General features: G+C 39.5%; 1 protein-coding gene across 7 annotated transcripts in view; it reads left to right on the forward strand.

Moving 5' to 3' along the window:
- Positions 1 to 22,872, forward strand: part of ZZZ3 (zinc finger ZZ-type containing 3) — a 125,729-nt gene that overhangs the window by 17,458 nt on the left and 85,399 nt on the right. For all 7 annotated transcript variants that reach the window (XM_059689143.1, XM_059689146.1, XM_059689145.1 and 4 more), the window contains exon 2: positions 12,538 to 12,625. The gene's annotated coding sequence lies outside the window, so the exon portion shown is untranslated. The remainder of the gene's footprint in view (positions 1 to 12,537; positions 12,626 to 22,872) is intronic.

Below are 22,872 nucleotides of genomic sequence, written 5' to 3' on the forward strand. Positions count from 1 at the left end.
AGAAGCACATCGATTGGTTGCCTCCTGGATGAACCCTGACCAGGGCCAGGGCCAGGGCCTAGGCTTGGGAGGAGCCTGCAACTGAGGTATGTGCCCTTGACTGGAATCAAACCCAGAATAGAACCCAGGATCCTTTGGTTCACAGGCCGATGCTCTATCCATTGAGCTAAACCAGCTAGGGCAAACCAAATACTTTAAACTTACAAGTCTGATCAGTTACTACTTTAAATTTAAAATCATGAGGCTATCAGATTCTGTAATATTAAAATTTTCTTAAGTATTACAAGAACTTTAAGAAAGAATATGTATAGTTTTAAGCTTAACATGGAAATATTAATGTCATGAGTTAGATATACTTAATTTCTGTATTTAATTCTAATTCATTTTGGAGGTTGGTTAGTCACTTAAGGGCAGTGTTTTGTCTCAAGCAGTGGGAAATTTCTGTGATCATCAGCCTGACATTGGCGCTGGAAGCTGCCTTTGTCCAGGTGATTTTTTTCTCATGCACACTAAACCTTTAACAAAAATTGTCCCTATAATTCAGTGTGACTCCAAGACAATGCCCTTTGGTTCCTTCTAAATTCAAGTTTACGTCTTTTGTAAATATTTCATAACTCCCTTTTAATTTTATTGTCTGATCAAGTTCTGTAATTCTCACCTAGGTTGCTTTACCAGTTGTTTGGATTCCTAGAAACCATTTGCTACCTATCAGACTAATGCCACAGGTTTTAAGTTACATTTAAATGACACAAAGCAACTGAGAGGTGTTAATAACTTTCCTTAATTTGTAGTGACTCAGAGTATGCCAGAAGACTATAAACAGGCAAAAAGTCTTATAGAAAATAATAGTTTTGGGTATTATTTTCCATCCTTGGAGGTGAGGTAGAGAAATATAGGATATCTCATCAGCATTAAGAATATTACATTAATAGGTATAAAGTAACTTTTAATAAAATGTTACAAAGGTATCATTGTGAAACTTAAAGATGTATCTAAATAGGTTATTTTTGTTCTTGTCCTTCGAACGACCCTTTCACAGGGGTCGCCTAAGACCATCGGAAAACACATATATAATTTACATATTGTTTTTGTCATTAATCAGTATGCTTTAATTATGTTCAATTTGTAACAATGAAATTGGGGGCCACCACAACATGAGGAACTGTATTAAAGGGTCGCAGCATTAGGAAGGTTGAGATTCACTGCTTTAGCTATACATTTGTGCTTATAAAATTTCTGAACAAATCAGCAGTCAAGGATAGATAATTAAAACAACTTTCAAAATTTTGCCTTAGACCACAGGCAGGAACCTACAGTGTGAGTTGCTTAAAAGTAAGGAATTTTAAAAAGTATGAAATTTGATTAAAAAAGTTCATTTCATACTTTTTCAATTAAAAAGTTCAATATAACAAAAGTCGTATTGGTGAATTCTGTTTAATATAAAGTTACTAAGAATAAAAATGAATTGCACTGTCCTTCAAGGAGCCGATAATCAAGTAGGAAATAGAGTCATATTAAACTACATTGTAAATTCTGCGATAGAAGAATTAGTTATGATGGAAGTAAGGGAGAGAGCAGTTAACTCTGATGGATCATTGAATTGGACTTTGATGAATAATTCTCCAGAAATTGAAGGTGGGGGAAAGTTGTATTTTTTTTTTAAATTAGGGGACTGAAAAATTAGAATCAAGGCTGTGTTTATGAAGACATATATTGTGAACAGATAAATAATAGATAGGAATAGGAGATTAATTAGGCTATTACACTTGTTTAATGGGGTGATGATGGCCTGAACTGAAGCAACAACACTGGGATAGAAAGAGTGGGCAGTTTTTTTCGAGACCTTTTAGAAGAATAAGTAGGGTTTGTTGATATTATATGGTAGAAAAAGGAAAGAGTTAAGATATCTCAAAGGTTTTTAGGTTTGGTGGTTAGATATGTCATTGAAATTGTTGACAGATAATTTTGGGGAGTTAGGAAGAAAATGAATAGGGAGTTGTACTTATTGAATACAAGGTACTTTTGGGACATCTAGATTGAGCGCTCAGAATATGCTAGTCTGAAGTTTGGGATGGAAGTTGGGGATAGATATATAAGCTGTTTATATGTCAAAATTATTTGAAAGACAGTTATAATAACTTCACCTATGGAAAGAGGATTAGAAAGGGACGTACATCTTTTGGGCAGCAGAAAGGAAGAGTCATAATGCATGAAAAAATGGAGGGTCAGAGACTTGGAAAATTTTTACCTTCAAGTAGGAGGAAAACTAGGAAGAAGTAGAGGTGAAAGATGAGAGTTTCAAAGGAAGGAAGGAAGTGATGACTTGGTTGGTTACAAGCTTCAGAGGGATTTATGGTGTGGGGACTGAGAAGAGAAACCTTTGCATTTGTGGGTGGAACTAGTTGGATTTGATGTTCTTAGGAGTTTGGTTTTATATAATTGTAGAGATCCAACTGTGTTAATCTATAATAATAAAAGCGTAATATGCTAATTAGACCAGACAGCCAAACAACCTTCCAGACAAAGCCGGGGCTGTGAGGGCCGAGGCAAGCTGCCACGGCTGCAAGGGCCAAGCCCCTTGCATGAATTTCGTGCATCAGGCCTCTGTTGAGATATAAAAAGATAAAAGGCTTTAGTGATAAGTGTTTGAAATTAAAACCAGAAATTAGACTTCGATAAGGCAGGACAGTTTAAAACTTGCTTTTAGTAGGGAAGCTTGATGACACTTGACATATCTTTTTTCCCTCTGATGATCTGTGTTTCTCAGTTAGTTAATTTTTACATTGTGGGTTCTCTTACTGTGGGAAATGGTGCCACACACTTAAAACAATGGAATAAAGTGTTTTTTGGCAATAACTCCTGTGGGATATGTTTAGTCTCAAGTTCTGATAATCAAGTATTTGGTATTTGGCACCTGTGTGTTTCTCTGATATATGTTGCTACCTCACTGTCAAATTACCCTGGTTTTTCAAATAAGAAAAATTTCCTTAGTTAAAGTCAGAATCAGCATTTATAATAATTTTGTAACCTTGAGTGGAATATCAAAATGCCCTGTTAGAGTTTCTAGCAAGTGTCTCTTTTAACCTTTATTGATTTCTGCTATACAGGGTAGGGCAAATGTAGGTTTACATTTTTCATATGGAAAATAATGCAATAATTAATAATAATACAAAAATAAACTCTGTTTCGTGTACTCACAATTGTACTACTTTTTACCCTATATGACATGCCATCTTCAGGTTTGAATTTTTTTTTTAATGTGCAGGAATTAATAAAAACTCTGAGACCCTTTCCGCCCACACACCTCCAGTTATTCTTTGAAAGAAAGTTTATTTTAATTAATTTATTTTTTCCATTACCATTTATCTCCTTTATGCCCTTTTCTGTCTCTCCCCTCCCCCCAGATTTTTCATTTTTTAAATCAAAATATTAGATTAAACTTCATTAAGTTGATTAGGTTTATTAGAAAAAAACTAAATGAAATAATAAGTTGGTTAGCACAAGGCACTTGTTCCCAACTGAGCTTTAATAAGGTTGTGTCCTGCCTTCTTTCAGCAATCATATGGTAAACAGTGTTCTTATCATGGTCGTATACTAAATAAGGTGTTTTAAAACAGAAACACACATAAAGCAAGGTTATATATTGTTCGGCTGATGAAAATGTGACCAGAGACTTGTAGGAACTTCACCCTGCATTTCCCTTAGGAGAAATGGTTTCGTATTGGCTAATTTAGAGTTTGTGGCAACTTAATAGAACATAAATACTGAAAATAACAAGATTAAACTATATGATATTTGGTTATGGCAGTTAAAAGTTTTTGAAATATTGAAACTAGTTTGGGAACTCCTTAACCTCCACTATAGATTCTTACAGGTGGTGGAGCATCCACTTAGTGGTGGATTAGTGTGCTGGTAAAAACTTTTTGTCCTCTCTGAGAAAATGATGGTAAAAATACAAGAAGTTAAAGGAATTGTTACAGATTTGATAAGATTCAAGGTCTTTGCATTTTGATATTAGCCCTTGACGTTGATATCAGAAAATATTTCTGATTAGAGCACTCTCTCCTGAGAGAGGAATGCCTTACATTGGTTTGTCCTATCTTAATTGTATTATTTGCTCTTAAGACTTTTTCTTTATTGTTGCACTGATCAAAACCACTGAAAATTTTTAGGACAGATGGAGCATGGTTTTTAGAAAGGGTGAAATAATCCTTTATAACCTGTGACTGGATTTTAAAGAAACTGATGTTGAATAACATCTTTAAAGATAAAAATCACTGAATAAACTTAATGAAAATTTAGTCTTTTCTCTAAATTTTACTAATTGACAAATTCATAACCATTCTAAGTACAGTATTGTGAAATTTGAATGAACAGTCTTTATAAATGTAAGACCTGTTTTGTACTTTTTGAAAGCAATCACTTACGAATCGTAATTATATTGCCCAGCTGGCGTGGCTCAGTGGTTGAGCTTCGATTTATGAACCACGTGGTCATGGTTCCATTCCCTGGTCAGGGCACATGCCTGTGTTGCGGGCTCGATCCCCAGTGTGGGGTGTGCAGAAGGCAGCTGATCAGTGATTCTCTCTCATCACTGATGTTTTTGTATATCTCTCTCCCTCTCCCTTCCTCTTTGAAGAAAAAAATAAAGAATTGTAATTTTTTGTAAATATTTAAAAAATGCTGTATTGTGGTTAGGCAGCTTTGAAAAATAGCTTTGGTGAGGAAAACTGCAAATTGATTAAAGGAAAATATTTATAAAAATTGAAGATACTAGGGATCTTTATATCAGACATTTCACATAGGTCTTGCTGAATTATTAATATTTAACTTGCAACTGTCCATTAAAGATAAATGGTTGTGCAGAGCTGAGATGTCTTAATTATGGTAAGTGCATAGTACAAAACATGCTTAATTAATGTATCTTGAAATGAATCAGTCTTCTATTCCAGGAATAACCAAGCTAGTTTGGACCTATGAATGATACACAGATGCTTCCTCATCTCATTTCCTATAAGTCATCAGTCAACTAAGGAAATTTTTTTTACTTATGAAATTGAAAAGTTCAGATTGTTTATCTGGCATCAGATAAAACTAAATCTAAGTGTTTAAATGATATTCTCTTAGGACTGTCTCCTTCTGTTGGCTTGGTCACTGACAAAGTTTCAGCCTTATTTTTTGCTCTCTAGAGAGAATTGTGTGTTAGGCTGCCTCATTAGCCATATAACATCTCATGGAAGGACTACCATTGGTCCTGCTTTCATTGTATGCTGTGTATGTGTGTGTGTGTGTGTGTGTACACATGCATGCATGCGTTCACACATATACATGTGTACATGTAGATGGGGTCAGCCATGCTTACTAGTAAATGAACTGTATTACCACATGTTAGTTTTACCTGTTCTTGAATTTTACATAAACAGACATAAAGTAGGCTCTCCTTTGTGTCTTATTTGGCTAAACAGTATGCTTGTGAGTTTTATATTGTTGCATGAACTTTTAACTTATTTTCATTGCTGTATACTATTTCACTGTGTGACTAATCAGCAAGTTATATATCTTGTTGATGGGCATTTAGGTAGTCACAAATAGTGCTGCTATGAGCATTGCTCTACATGTCTTTAGATGTACATATACATGCATTTTTTTATATGTATGCATGAAATAGAAATTGGGTATATACCTAGGATTGAACTGGTTGGGTCAGATAGAGTGTATTTATTGAACTGTAGATATGCCAACTAGTTTTTCAAAGTGGTTGTATCAATTTACACTCCTGCCAGTAGCATATCAGAGTTCTGGTGCTCTACATTCTTGTTAATATTTGGTTTTGCCTTTTTAAAAAACATTTTATTGTTGGTTTTTGTTTCTTTGATGACTGATGAAGTAGATCATCATTTCATGTTATTAGCTAATTGTATCTCTATTGTGTATGAAATGCCTGGTCTTTGCCCATTTAAACAATATTGGGCCTTAGCCAGTTTGGCTTAGTGAATAGTGTCGGCCTGCTGACTGAAAGGTCCTGGGTTTGATTGAGGTCAAGGGCACGTACCTCAGTTGCAGGCTCCTCCCTGGCCTGGGCCCTAGTCGGGGCAAGTGCAGGAGGCAACCAGTCAACGTGTTTCTCTCACATTGATGTTTCTCTCTGTCTTTTTCTCTCTCTCTTCCACTCTCTAAAAATCAATGGAAAAATATCCTCGTGTGAGTATTAGTAACAACAAAAAAGCGATAAAAAATATTGGGTTCTCTGTCTTGTTGTTATGGTTTATATGAATTTTTGAAGTAAATGTATTTTAGGCATGAGTTGCAAATATTTTCTTCCACTCTGTGGGTTAATATTTATTTTGTTAAGTGTTGATGTTTTTTGCTCGGACAGAAGTTTTAAACTGTAATATAATCCAATTGATCCATTTTTTTAAAAACTATTTTATGTGAATTGTTTTATAGGGAGATCTTTGCCTACTCTAAGATCATGGAGATGCTCTCCTATTTTTTTTCATTTCTAAAAAGCATTATTTTTTACCCTTAACATATAGATCCATTGTCTGTCTGAATTGATTTTTGTGTATGACATTTGATAGTAGTCTAAAACACATTCATGTGGGTATCTAGTTAATCCAGCATAATAAATTGAAACTTTCTTTTTCATTCTTCTGTAGTGTCATCTTTGACAAAAATCAGGTGACCTTTTGGTTTTAAAAAAGTAGTTGTTCCTTTTATTATTATTTTAAAAAATATTTTCATTGATTTTTTTTTTTTTTTTTTTTTAGAGAGGAAGGAAGAGGGAGAGAGAGAGGAACATTGATATGAGAGCATTGATTCAGTTACCTCCTGCATGCCCCCAAACAGGGATCAAGCCTGCACCCGAGTATATGCCATGACCATATGCCATGATGGGAATCAAACCGGCAATCCTTCAATGCACGGAACAATGCCCAACCAATGTAGTCACACCAGCCAGGACAAAAAAGTAGTTATTCCTTTTTATTTATTGATTTATTTTTTATTTTTAAAAATATATTTTTTATTGATTTCAGAGAGGAAGGGAGAGAAATAGAAACATCAATGATGAGAGAGAATCATTGATCCGTTGCTTCCCGCAGCCCTCTACCGGGGATTGATCCTGCAATCCAGGCATGTGCCCTGAGTGGGAATTGAATTGTGACCTCCTGGTTCATGGGTCAGCACTCAACTACTGAGTCACACCGCCTGGGCTAGTTGTTTCTTTTAAACATTTAAAAATATTGTCAAGACTAAAACCCAAAGTAAAAGTAATTCTAGATGAAAAAATTATAATTTAGATAATAAAAATTCTATGTTTAATAATGCATCAGTATTAACTAATTGGCTTGATTCTCTAAGTTTTCTGTTCTAGGGGGTAAAAAGAAGACAAATAAAACTAAATAAATAAAATGATGTGCACTTTTGGTATCAGGCCTTATGCACTGCCTTGTGTTTGGGTCTCACGTTTCTCCATAGATAGATTCATATCTCTCCATAGATGGATATCCTTTCCCTCTTTATAAACAAAGAGAGGGAATGACTTTGCAGGAGAAACTGACTTACAAAGAAATATAAAACTTCTATAGTTCGATTCAGTGATGCAAGAAACATATTACAGAAAACAATAATAGTACTGTCAAAATATCCTTTAATAAGCACTGGGCTATTTTTTATTCTTACAGATTTTGTGTAAGTATAAAGTTGGTGACTTTCTAAAGTAAATATGTATTTCATGTTCTGGCCAACTTGAATGTTGACAGCCATTGGGAAGAAGCATTAACTAATATAGATCATGTATCAATCTATTTTTTTTCATACACAACCTATCTTATTTTCTTCTGGAAGGAGTTCTGTTTTTATTTTTTTATATTTTTAAAAAAAATCTATTTTTTTTTTTTTTTACAGAGAGGAAGGGAGAGGGATAGAGAGTTAGAAACATCGATGAGAGAGAAACATTGATCAGCTGCCTCCTACACACCTCCTATTGGGGATGTGCCTGCAACCAAGGTACATGCCCTTGACTGGAATCAAACCTGGGACCTTTCAGTCTGCAGGCCGACGCTCTATCCCCTGAACCAAACCGGTTAGGGCTAAAATATTTTTTAATTTGTTTTTTATTTATTTCAGAGAGGAAGGGAGAATGAGAAAGAGAAACATCAATGATGAGAGAGAATCGTTGATTGGCTGTCTTCTGCATGCCCCTTACTGGGGATTGAGCCCACAACCTGGGCATGTGCTCTTGACTGGAACTGAACCTGAGATTCTTTGGTCTGCAGGCTGACCCTCTGTCCACTGAGCCAAAGTGAGTAGGGCTAGAAATTTCTTCATTCACAAGTGTTTATAGATTTACTAGTAGACCGGTGCACGAAATTCGTGTACATTGAAAGGGAATTAATTAGAGGAACGTAATTTGGACTCACCATCTAATATCAATAATATGTGAGTGTGAGGCAGTCCGCGTTTCTGAAATTCAGTGACATGAATTTTAGCTATTACTTTGCCAAATAAATGGAATTTACAGATAATCATTTAAAAGAGCATTCAGCTTAATATTAAAAACTAGTCAGGTCTGTTTTCAATTTTTTGCCAGCCTTGTAAATTGTTTGCAATATCTGCCCATTTGGGGTTGCATGTCATGGTTATGAATAAATCAGGCTTGCCATACTTCGTTACAATTGCCATAGCATCCTGGTATTGCTGCTGCATATTTCTGGGACTACCCTCAGAAGATGATGGAAGTATTATCCTTTTACCAATCGGCACATTGTCATTTTCAGATCTAGATTTGAGATAATCCATCAAACCACTATATTTTTCAACTCTCAACTTAGATTGGTTTGCTTTGATGAAATTTATCCTATTTGCCTCCATTTTTGAATATGAATCCACGATAAACTGTTGAGTTAATTTTCCTGCATTTGAAATAGAATTAAGCCCTGGCCGGTTTGGCTCAGTGGATACAGCATTGGCCTGCAGACTGAAAGGTCCCAGGTTCGGTTCTGGTCAAGGGCATGTACCTTGGTTGCAGGCACATCCCCAGTGGGAGGTGTGCAGGAGGCAGCTGATCGATGTTTCTCTCTCATAGATGTTTCTAACTCTCTATCCCTCTCCCTTCCTCTCTGTAAAAAAATCAATAAAATATATTAAAAAAATAATTTAATATAGGATTAAATGTGTCCTACACAGAGATGAAATCCATAATACTGCATTTGTGTGACTTGTGTCCTTACATTTTGTCTAGTATTATTGTTGATTACACTGTTGTCTCTGAATCTTAATGCAATATTTGTTCCCCAGCCTTTTTCACCATGTGGAAAAAGAATAGGATATGTCATTGCATCTAATGTAGGAAACAGGATACTGATTTGTTTCATTTTAGTGGCATTTGGATTATTGGGATCTGGTTTACAATGAATGAGAAGTCCCTTTCAAAAGGAGGTTCTCCATCTTCATTTCTGAATATGACAGCAACTTCGGTTACATGGGGAGAATTATATCTACCTGGGTCACTGTGACGATAGTATTTAATTGCCATTGTTACCTCCGTGGGAGCAATACCTTTTGCTGCTGCTTCAGATTTGTAGCATTTGGTACGATTTTGTTAATTCATTTATTTCATGCATGAGGTTGTTGATGTTGATCATGAGTCTTTCTGAGCAGCCCTGGTTTTCTGGCATTGCTAATCTTTTACTTGTAGCTTTGGCTGTATCCAAAATATAGAGTTGAGCAAACACCATCCGAAGGATGTAAAGTTCCAGTACGGTGATAAACTTGTCTGTCCGTGTATTCTGAAACAGTATGGCCCACATCCTGATGGCGATGCAATATTTGCACTCATGGAAGCAAAAGCAAAAGAACTATTTATGGAACGAATATTTTCCATGATATTTTTACTGTCAGAATCTTCGTTTGTCATTAATTTTAAATATGCTGGGTAATCTGGAAAATGTATATCATTTGGACAGACTTTCCCTTTGTTACAACATCAAGTAAATTTCCCATCGGATGGCTTTTTATCAGAGAAATTTAGCGATAGGCAAAATTCACATCGAACAGTCATTCCACCACAACTGTGTTCGAGAATTGCATCCTTATGTACTCCATTTTCGCTCAGAAGGCAGTTTCTACCAGTATTGGTAGTACTTGTTGATGACTGTTCTCTCGATATATTCTGTTGTCGCCACTGCCTTCCTTCAACTTCAAAGGCACGTTGGTCTTTAGACATTTTCTGTCGATAACGCCGGTGTTTTTCGGCCTCAGAGCGACGTTTTTCAGTAGCTGGTGTTCAGATACATCCTGTCGCAGATGCCGCCTTCTTTCAAGATCAGATGCACGCTGCTCTGCAGACACTTCTTGTCGATAACGCCAGCATCTTTCAGCTGCAGAGCCACGTTATATCAACAGTTGTTCTTTAGACATAGTCCCACCTCTCTACTGTCACGGTCTGAGATTCACGTGAATGAGAGTCCTAGCTGTCAGGCTGTTGAGAGCTGTCTGACCAAAGGCTGATTCTGGCTGATTCTGTGGGGTGGGACTTCCTCCTACCTGCTGTCAGTTTCCACAGCTGTGATGGGGAAGCTGGGGTGACAGGGAGCCGCGCCCTACAAGCCGCCCTCTCTCTCGCTGTGCTCTATGTCCAGTGGTCTGCTGCTCTGCCAAGTCCTCCAAACCTCTCGCTCTCTGCCCGCTCCTCTCCCGCTTTGCTCTCCGCTGGCAAGGTCCCGGGAGCCTGCGGGCGTGGCTAGGCACGCCTGGCCTCGCCTCCCGGGCCAGCAATGGTCCCAGGAGCCTGCGGCCTTGGCCGCCTTCGGCCCACACCGTCACCACCTGCATATGCAAATTAACTGTCATATTGGGTTAATTTGCATAGTCACTGTGATTGGCTTGTGGGCGTGGCTTGAGCATAGCAGAGGGACAGTTAATTTGCATGTTTCTCATTATATAGGACTAGAGGCCCGGTGCATGAAATTCGTGCACTGGGGGGTGGGGTGGGCGTTCCCTCAGCCCAGCCTGCCCTTCTCACAGTCTGGGAGCCCTCAGTGGATGTCCTACTGATGGCCACAGTCTGGCAGCAGAGGCTCGGAGCAGGCGTCCTGTGTGTGTGTGTGTGTGTGTGTGTGTGTGTGTGTGTGTCCACTGGTGGCCTGTCCCCAGGCCGCATTGGAGGCTCAGAGCAGGTGCTGTGTGTGTGTGTGTATGTGTGTGTGTGAGAGAGAGTGTGTGTGTCTGCTGGGGGCCTGCCACCAGTCACTCCATGGAGGCTTGGAGCAGGCGCCCCTATGTGTTGATCTCTCAGGCTCCTGGCCAACACTGCCGGTTTTTCTCTCCCTGAGCTATGGCCAGGGTGGGGTGCTGCCTACAGGCTGCGCTTTCCTGCTCATGGAGCACCGGATCACTTCAGAGACCGAGGGCAGGCCCTGCTGGGTGCTGCCTGTGGGGAACTTTCCTGCTCTGTGATCTCCATGGCATCCCAAAAGCAGGCCCACCTGGGGGCCCGACGCCCTCCTCCGCACTTGCCTGCTCTGGGATCGTCATGGCATCCCAGGAGCAGGCCCACCTGGGGGCCGCCCGCCCTCTGCACTTGCCTGCTCTGGGATCGCCATCCCAGAAGCAGGCCCACCTGGGGGCCGGATGGGGGCGGGGCTTAGGCGACTGATCGCGCCGCCTAAGCCCGGCCGCCCAGGGCCACATCTGGCCTGGATGGCGTCTGGTGCTGGCCAGCCCTGCCTTCAGTATGCAAATTAGCCGCCATCCAAGATGGCGGCTAATTTGCATATGGCCCTGATTAGCTAATGGGAAGCGTAGCAGAGGTATGGTTAATTACCCTTTTTGTCTTTTTTTAAATATACTTTATTGATTTTTTACAGAGAGGAAGGGAGAAGGTATAGAGAGCTAGAAACATCGATGAGAGAGAAACATCGATCAGCTGCCTTCTGCACACTCCCCACTGGGGGGTGCCCGCAACCAAGGTACATGCCCTTGACCGGAATCGAACCTGGGACCCTTGAGTCCGCAGGCTGACTCTCTATCCACTGAGCCAAATCGGTTAGGGCCTTTTTGTCTTTTATTAGATAGGATTAGCATAATGTAGAAAACCAGAGTCTTGTGGATTGAACTCTGGTTTAGGCAGGAGACCTAGGTTTAAGTTCTGGTTCTATTTGTTGTATGATCATAGGCATTTCTTGAGTTGTTGCCACATACTGGAAATGAAGACGATGCCTAGCCCATTTTTGAGATTATTGTGAAGGTATGAGAAAGTTCTTTGTTATAATAAAGCACATAAATATCAGAAGAGTGGTTAAGACTCTTGTGCCACTTAATTTGCTGTGTATTGAATAAAGTATTTAACTTTTAAGCCTCGTGTGTAACATGGCAATAATACCTACTTCCATAGTTTTTCTGAGAGTTTTAAATGAGTACAAAGTATGGTGCCTGTCATATTAACATAATAAGTGTTAACAATCAACATTACATGCATCAATTGATTATATATTATGTACTGGGGATACTTAAATTCTTTCATTTAATTCACAGGATAATTCTATGTGGTATGAAGGCTTTTCCCCCAATTCACAGATGGGGAATTAGTGTCAGAAGTCAATTGATCAGGGTCACACAACTAGTAAGTGGTTTAGTTTGGATTAGAACCTAAAACTTTCCGCCCCATTATACTCAGATGACTTTCAAATTTATGCTGTAGTTGTGTTTATAACATGTAGACAAATCACCTTTGATTGGTATGTTTACAGAATTATTCAAAGACTGAACTTTGTGTATTTCCATGGTTTTCAAATATCTTCTATCCTCACATTCCTAGTTTTCTTTAATTTGTTCAAAAGGTCAGAGCTTCTACTACAGAAATAAACATGCTTTGTTAATATATAATTAAGAGCAGTTAATGGTTTGTTTACAAACCACTAGATTTCTTGAGTTTGGCTGAGTTAGCTATATTAAAGAGTAACTCTAGATTTCACCTCTGGAAAGGGAAAAGTACTCTTTGATTTTATTCTCTATTTGTAAGGAGCTTACTTGAAGTTAAAGTACAAAACTGTAATGACTTTATACTCAGAAGAAAAGGTCAAAAGACCCACAAGTGAACAATATGTTTTTTATTGATTCCAGAGAGAGGAAAGGAAAAGGAGAGAGGGATAGGAACATCAATGATTAGAGAGAATCATTGATCTGCTGCCTCCTACATGACCCCTACTGGAGATCGAGCCTGCAACCTGGGCATGTGCCCTGACGAGGAATCAAACCATGGATGGTCTCCTGTTTCATGGGTCAATGCCCAACCACTGAGCAACAGTGGCAGGTCTGGGTAAAGTTTTTTAATGCTGAACCTGGGAAAATAGAAATAGCTATTGTACTAAAAGGAAATTTGGATAACTATGTTGAGGTACCCCTCCCCCTTATGATGCAGTCCATTTTTTTTAAAATATATTTTATTGATTTTTACAGAGAGGAAGGGAGAGGCATAGAGAGTTAGAAACATCGATGAGAGAGAAACATCGACCAGCTGCCTCCCGCACACTCCCTACTGGCAACCAAGGTACATGCCCTTGACCGGAATCGAACCTGGGACCTTTCAGTCTGCAGGCCGACGCTCCATCCACTGAGCCAAACCGGTTTGGCGATGCAGTCCATTTTTTGAATTTGGAAAACTAATGGATACCTTTAAAGTATTCTTAGTCAAAGTACCTCCTACATGTGATGGCTTTTGCCTATTCACTCCATTGCTGTAAAATGGACAATAGTTAAGCAAACTTCTTCACTTGACACTGTATATTTATTTAAAATTTATTTTAAAAAGATCGTTATTGTGGAAAGGTTTGTATATTTGGCACTTGAAGATTTTCTGTTGACTGTTCATCTGTGAAGTTGAATTTGTAAGTCATTGGAAAAATAACATAGTACTTATGGCCCTAGCTGGTTTGGCTCAGTGGATAGAGCATCGGCCTATGGACTGAAGGGTCCTGGATTTGATTCCAATAAAGGGTACATGCCTAGGTTGTAGGTTCGATTCCCAGTAGGGGGCATGCAGGAGGCAGTGGCTCAATGATTCTCTTTTATCATTGATGTTGCTTTCTCTTCCTCTCTGAAGTTAATAAAGATATATTTTTTAAAAATACTAAAATAGTATTTATGAATTTTATCAACTTGGAATTTGTCTTCTATGTGGAATTACATATAGGTGTTTATGAAAGACTAGGGGCCCAGTGCATGAAATTCGTGCACTGGGTGTGTGTGGGGGGGAGTGTCCCTCAGCCCAGCCTGCCCCCTCTCACATACTGGGAGCCCTCAGGCGTTGACCCCCATCACCCTCCAATCGCAGGATCGGCCCCTTGCCCAGGCCTGATGCCTCTGACAGAGGTGTCAGGCCTGGGCAGGGGACCCTCATTTCCCCCATCACTGGTTCTGCCCCCAGCCCAGGCCTGATGCCTCAGCCAGAGGTGTCAGGCTTGGACAGGGGACCCCCATCTCCCCCTGATCACTGGCTCTGGCCCCCGCCCAGGCCTGAGGCCTCTGGCCCAGGAATCATGCCTGGGCAGGGGACCCCCATCTCCCTCTGATCGCTTGCTCCACCCCCCGCCCAAGCCTGATGCCTCTGACCCAGGCTTCAGGCCTGGGCAAGGGGACCATCGTATCCCCCCAATCCCCGGCTCAGCCCCCCGCCCAGGCCTGATGCCTCGGCCAGAGGAGTTGACCCTCATCACCCTCCGATCACCAATCACCGGATCGGCCCCTTGACCAGGCCTGAGGCCTCCGGCAGAGTGTCAGGCCTGGGCAGGGGACCCCCAGCTCCCAGCGGTTGCAGGCTCCGCCCCTGCCCAGGCCTAATGCCTCTGGCTGAGGCGTCCGGACCGGGCAGTGGGGACCCGCAGCTGCAGCGGCCCCGCGATTGTGGGCTCCGCTTTAGGCCCAGGCAAGGGACCCCTAGCTCCCGGGACTGCCAGCTTCGACCGTGCCCAGCTCCCATCGCTGGCTCCACCCCTACTTCATGCTATCACTGGCCAGGGCGGCAAAGGCACCTGATTCTCTAATCATGGCTGGGGGGCAGGGCAAAGGCGGCCCCAGGGCCGCCTTTGCCCTGCCCCCCAGCTCTTAGCTCCCCCCTGGGTTTCCGATCACTGTCAGTGGCAGGGGGCTTCTTCCTGCTTTCCCTTTCACCTCCCTGTATTGTGCCTACATATGCAAATTAACCGCCATCTTGTTGGCAGTTAACTGCCAATCATAGTTGGCAGTTAATTTGCATATAGCCCTGATTAGCCAATGAAAAGGGTATCGCCGTACGCCAATTACCATTTTTCTCTTTTATTAGTGTTGATAATTTGTTTTGTGTTTGCAGGTCATTATTACACTGTTACTCAAATTTTACTCCTTCTCACAATTATATTTTTACTGAATCTGAATATAATCTGTATAATTTTTTACTTTAGACTGTTCTTTGACTAAACTCTTTTCTGCCTGGCATCAATTTAAAAAATTTTGATGAAATCATTGGTTCGATGCACTAGTTACCCTTTTTTTTTAATACTTCTGAAAGTAAACACTACCTAAATAAAAGTTCATTATTTTACTACTTGAAATTGCCAGCATAGGAATGAATAATAAAATTTGAGAAGGATTTAATGGAATTATTGCATATAAATAAACATATAATTATGAAGTTCATAGGACATGGTCTCTTGGTTAATGATTTTGTAACTTACAGAAAAATGGCTCCAAATGGGTTTTTAAAACTCTTATCTCTTTAGATTTACTTGTTTTAAGTTTTCATTTTGTTAAGTACCCCTTTGATCAGCTAATATGAATTGGAATTATTAAATAATATTTAGAAACGACAGCCTCATAGTTTTTATTTTTTAATACTTAATTTTGTATATGACATAATATTAGTTTTATTACAACTTTAGTGGTTCCAAATTATTGTATTTAATTAACAAAAAATTATAAAAATGTATATACCAGTTCAGTATAATTTTCAAAAAAACTTTTGGGATTAGCGTGGGGTTGCCAACTTTTAATTTTGTTAAAAAAAACGAGTAGAAGATTTGCAGAAATGTCAGGTTGCACTTATTGAGTAAATCTACCCTTATGGAAAATGAAGTATTTTTTTTGTATTTTACTCACCTCACTGAAGACCAGTTTTTGGGACCCAATAGCATAACCATAGTTTGATTATGTTACTCTTTTCAGTTTTTTGTGCCTTCTCTGATGATTTTTGTCAGTTTCTAGAATTGTCTCTTTTTTCCTACCCTGGTACATGGTACCTTTAGAGCAGTGGTTCTCAACCTTCCTAATGCCGCGACCCTTTAATACAGATACTCATGTTGTGGTGACCCCCAACCATAAAATTATTTTCATTGTTACTTCATAACTGTAATTTTGCTACTGTTATGAATCGTAATGTAAATACCTGATTTGCAGGATGTATTTAGGCGACCCCTGTGAAAGGGTCGTGACCCACAGGTTGAGAACCACTGCTTTAGAGTTTCTGTCCAAAATCTCTTCTATTCTCATTTGTCTTGGTTGAGTTACTTTGCTTTAAGTTGAAGCTCTGATTCATAAATTATGCATGTGGACCTTTCATGTTTTGGGAATTAGCCTGAGATTTTCTACGTTATAAATGGAGCAATACAATCTTATGTTGAAGGTTTTACTCCCTTAGATTTTTCTTTGAACCAATATTAGAGCATTAATTTACATACTACTCACCTTCTTACCTGTAAGTCAGAGAAAGCAAATTAAATGATCTTCTTTACCATTGTGCTATGACATCATTAAGGTGCAACCCTAGCCAGTTACTCAGTGGTTAGAGCGGCAGCCCATCATGGCTTCCATTCTGGTCAGGGGCTCATACCTCAGTTGCAGGCTTGATCCAGCCCAGGCGCATGCAGGAGGCAACGAATCAGTGTGTCTCACATTGATGTTTCTCTCTCTCTCCCTTCCATTCTTTCTAAAAATCAATGGAAAAAATATCCTCAGGTGAGGATTAACAGCAACAATAAAAAAAGAGAAATTATGTACCAAAAATATATGTATATGCTGGAGGCTTGATGAACGAAATGGTGCACCAGTGGGGTCCCTCAGCCTGACCTGTGGGATCAGGCTGAAACCGGCTCTCCAACATCCCCTGAGGGGTCCTGGTTGTGAGAGGGTGCAGGCCAGTCTAAGGGACCCCACCTGTGCACAATCAGGGCCGGGGACGGACGCGGGAGGTTGGCCAGCTGGGCAGGGACTGCGGGAGGGCTCCAGGGCGTGTCCGGCCCATCTCCCTCTGTCACGATCGGCCAGACCCCAGCAGCAAGCTAATCTACTGGTCAGAGCATCTGTCCCCTGGTAGTCATTGCACGTCATAGCAACTGGTCAACCGGTCAACTGTCTGCCCCCTGGTGGTTAGTGCTCATTATAGCAAGCGGTCTAGCGGCCTTAGCATATCATCAGCATATTTTTCTTTCTTTTTTTGAGAATGATGATTTTTATTTTTTTAAATGCATTTTATTGATTTTTTTTTTTCAGAGAGGAAGGGAGAGGGATAGAGAGTTAGAAACATCAGTGAGAGAGAAACAGCAATCAGCTGCCTCCTGCACACCCCCTACTGGGGATGTGCCCGCAACCAAGGTACATGCCCTTGACCGGAATTGAACCTTGGACCCTTGAGTCCGCAGGCTGACGCTCTATCCACTGAGCCAAACCGGTTAGGGCATGTCATCAGCATATTACACTTTGATTGGTTGAACGGTCATCTGGACACTTAGCATATTAAGTTTTTATTATATAGGATATGATGAATGATTGAATATGTGCGTGGATGGGTGATTTGGATGATAACAGGAAAAAAATTGAAAGTTTACTCTTGAGGTTTTGTTTTGGACAATAGGGTATTTTTCCCCATTTTATTATTCAAAATAATACATGTCTCCTTTTTCTCCCCCTTTGATCCTTTCTATCCCTGCCCTCCCTCAAATCAATGCACTATTGTCTGTGTCCATGGGTTATGCATATATGCATGTAAGTTCTTTGGTTAATCTCTTCCTTTTCTCCCTTCCCCCCCTCTCCCCTACCTACTAAGATCAGTCTGTTCCATGTCTCTGAATCTATTTTGTCTATCAGTTTATTTTGTTCATTAGATTCCACATATGAGTGAGATCATGTGATACTTGTCTTTCTCTGGCTGGCTTACTTTGCTTAGCATAAAACCCTCCAGGTCCCTACATTCTATCTCAAAGGTTAAGAGATCCTTTTCTCAACTGCAGAGTATTCCATTGTGTAAATATAGCACAGTTTTTTCCATTCATCTACTGTTGGGCACTTGAGCTGTTTCCAGATCTTAGCTATTGTAAATAATGCTGCAATGAACATAGGGATGCATATATTCTTTCTGTGGACAATAGGGTATTTTATAGTGTCATTTATTTAGATGAAGTAATTCTGACAGAGGAACCAGTTGTTGGTATTGGGGGTAAAGGGAAGAGGATGAATTCAGTTTTGAAAAAGTAGAATTTGAAGTTTTTGTAGCATCCAGCAGGCAGTTGGACCTATGGAACTGAAGCTCCGAGGGGAAATGTAGAAGCTGACAAAGCTCAGTATTTGAAGTTATTGTACAGCAAGCATGTCAAACTTGCAGCCTACAACAAATATTTTTGTGGCCCAGCCAATATAATGGTATGTAAGAAACGTTTTAATAAAAATTTCGGAACTTAATTTTTACAATATCCTGTTATACATAATTATTAATAACAAACTACAACGTTCGCTAGTGACTGATTACTATAATCGTATTGCATTCATTTCCCTTATGTGCCTTACGCGCAGGTGCACTATTTCTCTCCATTAATACTAGCAGTGAATATTTTAGCAGCCGATTGCCATGACTTGTTTGGTGTGCACAACAGGAAATATTTTGCTTTTGGAGAACAAGAAAAATTGGTTTATTTGCGTTTCGCTTATTTGTGCAGTTATTCAGTGTCTGGTAAGTTAATGTTCGTGAAAAATACTAATTTTTATTAAAATGTTCTATTATGTTAACAGTTACTCATTTATTTCAGCCCTTTGTTGTTCAGCATGTCTCTATCCAAATAAACCTACATTCCTATGAAAATTGAAACTTTGGTTTTTTTCACATAAACTTAAACCTTGTTTTTTTTTGCTGACCTTTGAGTTTGACATGCTTGTTATACAGGAATAAAAAAAGGCGGTGATAGAATGGGGACTTTGACATAACCTTGAGGAGCACCCACCCCTAAGCAGAGGAGAGAGTAGATTAAGAAATTTTGATTTTATTTTATTTTCTCTTAAAGCCCCACATACAGTGCATTAGCGAATTCTGTTGGGCCTGTCTCCAAAATCTACGTTGAAGTGGATAATTTCTTACCCCTTTCACTGATACTGCACTGTTATTTCTTCTAGAGCAATAATAGCCTCTGAAACCATCCTCCATGTTTCTACTCTTTTGCTATCAACAGTCTGTTCTGTACATAGCTGTCTCTAGAAGGATGATCCTTTTAAATAAATGTCAAGTACATGTTACTCCCTTGATCAGAATTCTCAAATGGCTTTCATCTTACCCAGAAAAATCCCAAGTTGTTACTGTGGCTTACCAGGTCCTATATAATTGCTATTTACATCTTAGGTCATTAAAGCATTCCTTGCTGATTATGCTTTTGAGTTCACATTTCACACAGTACTCAGAATGATCTTTAAAAAATGTATATCATTTTTAAGGACTGTGCTGTAATGAGAATATGTTCTGTCTTATTGTTAAAATCTTATGACATTCTTTAGAATTTTCCTTGGATCCTGTAAATGTGAGTTTTGATAAAATAGTTTATAAAATCATATTGAAACAAAAAAATGTACATTAGATTGTGCCATTCCTCTCTCTAAAATTCTTCAATAGAACAAATAATCCAAATTAAATTTTTTTTTATTTTTTTTAATTTTTATTTTTATTTTTAAATTTTATTGATTTTTTTACAGAGAGGAAGGGAGAGAGATAGAGAGTTAGAAACATCGATGAGAGAGAAACATCGATCAGCTGCCTCCTGCACACTCCCTACTGGGGATGTGCCCGCAACCCAGGTATATGCCCTTGACCGGAATCGAACCTGGGACCTTTCAGTCCGCAAGCCGACGCTCTATCCACTGAGCCAAACCGGTTTCGGCCCAAATTAAATTTAAAAAGTAAATAAAAACAAAACAAACATCAAATTCCTACTATAACTTATACAGCCCTCATGACCTGGCAGCTGTCTGCTTTAAAGCTTATTTCATGATGTTTTCTCCTTTGCCTACTAAGGTCCAGCCTCACTGGCTTCATTCAGCTTCTGATATGCCAAGTCTTTTTCTATTTAAGTGCTTCTGTAGATACTGTTCTTTTTCTCAAACTTTTTTTCCCTTATGGGTTTATCTTCCATATTTACTTTTAATATTGTCCCAATAATAATGTTTAATGAATGTTTTCTAGGTACCAGGGAAATGAAGAATAAGAGCGGTCTTGCTGCTGCTGCCTTGGCTGGGTAGTTCAGTTGGTTAGAGCGTTTTCCTTATATGCCAAGGTTACAGGTTTGATCTCTGGTCAGGACACATACCTGACCAGAAGCAACCAATGCATGCATAAATAAGTGGAACAGCAAATAGATGATTCTCTCTCTCCTGCCCTCTATACCCCCCTCTCTAAAATCAGTTAAAAAAAAGAGAGAGAGAGACCTTGCTATAAAATAATTTGGTGGATGACACAGGTAAGTGAATGAATAGATGAGTATAGGAAGCAATAATTTTCTAACTGCTGGAGGTTAGTTTGAGGGTCGGTGGGCTAGCTTACTGTAGTGCAGTCACTTTACCCTTGCCTTTAAGTAGAGTAGCTTCACTTTCATCTGTTTCTCCAGCATATAATTTAAGAGTTCATGCCTTAAAAATAGTTTTAAAAACACCACATGTGCTCAGCAGTATGAAAAGATCTATGTATGAAGTTCCCTGAAAACAGGTGGCTTCTAGGAGGAAGGAGGTAGATGCATCTGATCTATGCCTTGGGCAAGATAAATGTTAGCTGAGCAAAGGAAGTAAGTTATAGATGAGTGTAGCAGAGATAATAGTTTTAATTCTTGGCTCTTTATCAGAACCGTCCTTGGAACTCATAAAAGATATACACTTGCCCTACCTGGTTTGGCTCAGTGGATAGAGTGTCAGCCTGGGGACTGTAGGATCCTGGGTTCAATTCTGGTCAAGGGCACATGCCTGAGTTTTGGCTCGATCCCCAGTAGGGGGCATGCAGGAGGCAGCCAATCAATGAATCTCTCTCATCATTGATGTTTCTGTCTCTCTCCCTCCCCCTTCCTCTCTGAAATGAATAAAATATATTAAAAAAAAGATACACACCTTAACGCTTTGTGATAGTTCATCAACCTGTACACTAATAATTCGAACTTCTCTGTATGTATACTTTAATAGAAAGTTAAAAATAACTGGAAGGTTGTTTTGTTTTGGGGTTTATTTTGGAATATTATTGAGAAATAATTCATTGTACAATAATTTAAAGTATATAATTTGTGTTTTTATATTTATATACACATCACTCACTACAGTCAAGTTAATGAACATATTCATCACCCCTCAAAGTTTCTTCATGCCTTTTTGTAATCTCTTCTTACCATTACTGCCTTCTCCCTCAAACCCTGGCAACCACTGATCTCCTTTTGATCGCTATAAATGGGGATGTGGATTGCCATTGAGTGTCTTTTCTGTGTTTGTACAGATAACCTTAAGTTTTTATTTTTTAGTTTTTTAATAGAGGGTAAATTGCATTGGAATATGTGTATGTACATGTAAAGCAGTTTTACATTTTGGAGATAAAACATTTGATCATGATGTATTATTGATATATTGTTGGAATTGACTTACTTAGAATTTTGCACCTATAAGTTCATAAAGAATGACTTGTGTTTTTAATTTTTTTTTACAATAGACAAATCTGTTATCAGATTGTATATACAAAATAAGTGGCCATTTATATGCAAGAAACATTAATATTTCAAGAAAAAAAAGTTTAAATATAATAATACTAGAGGCCCGGTGCACAAAATTTGTTCATGGGTAGAGTCCCTGGGCCTGGCCGGCAATCAGGGCCGATCTGTGGGGTAACTGGTGAGGCGATCGGGGGCACATGCTGGCACCCGCCTTGGCCAGCCTGGCACTGCCTGCTCGCCGGTCCCGCCCCCCGCTGTTGGTCATCTCTCTCTGCGGGAAGCGACTGATGGGGCGATCAGGGGGCGGCGCCGGCCCACTCGCCAGCTGGCCTGGCCCCCTGTCCCTGCCACTCACCTCCCTCTGCGAGGCGACCAGTAGGGCAACCTGGGGGGGCCGCTGCTGGCACCCGCCTTGGCTGGCCTGGGGTCTGTGGACTGGGGGCAGCTCCTGCGTTGAGTGTCTGTTCCCTGGTGGTCAGTACACATCATAGCGACTTGTCATCCCACCAGTTGTTCTGCCGTTTGGTCGATTTGCATATTAGGCTTTTATTACATAGGATTACATGCAATAAACATTAATATTTCAAGAAGAGAACGATTTTAAATATAATATTACCAAAACTGCCCTAACAGTATAATATCACAAAATTTGTAGGGAATATAAAAAATCTGCAAATAACAGGATTATTTTTATTATATTAAAATTTTTTTTCTCTGGCTCTATTTTTTTATTCATCAGTTTATGTTGTTCATTATATTCCACAAGTGAGTGAGATCATGTGATATTTATCTTTTTTCTGACTGGCTTATTTCACACAGCATAGTGCTCGTCAGGTGCATCCATGCTATTGCAAATGGTAAGAGTTCCTTTTTTACAGCAGTGTAGTATTCCATTGTGTAGATG

Source organism: Myotis daubentonii, chromosome 3 (genome assembly GCF_963259705.1).
Source record: "Myotis daubentonii chromosome 3, mMyoDau2.1, whole genome shotgun sequence".
Lineage (NCBI taxonomy): Eukaryota > Metazoa > Chordata > Mammalia > Chiroptera > Vespertilionidae > Myotis > Myotis daubentonii.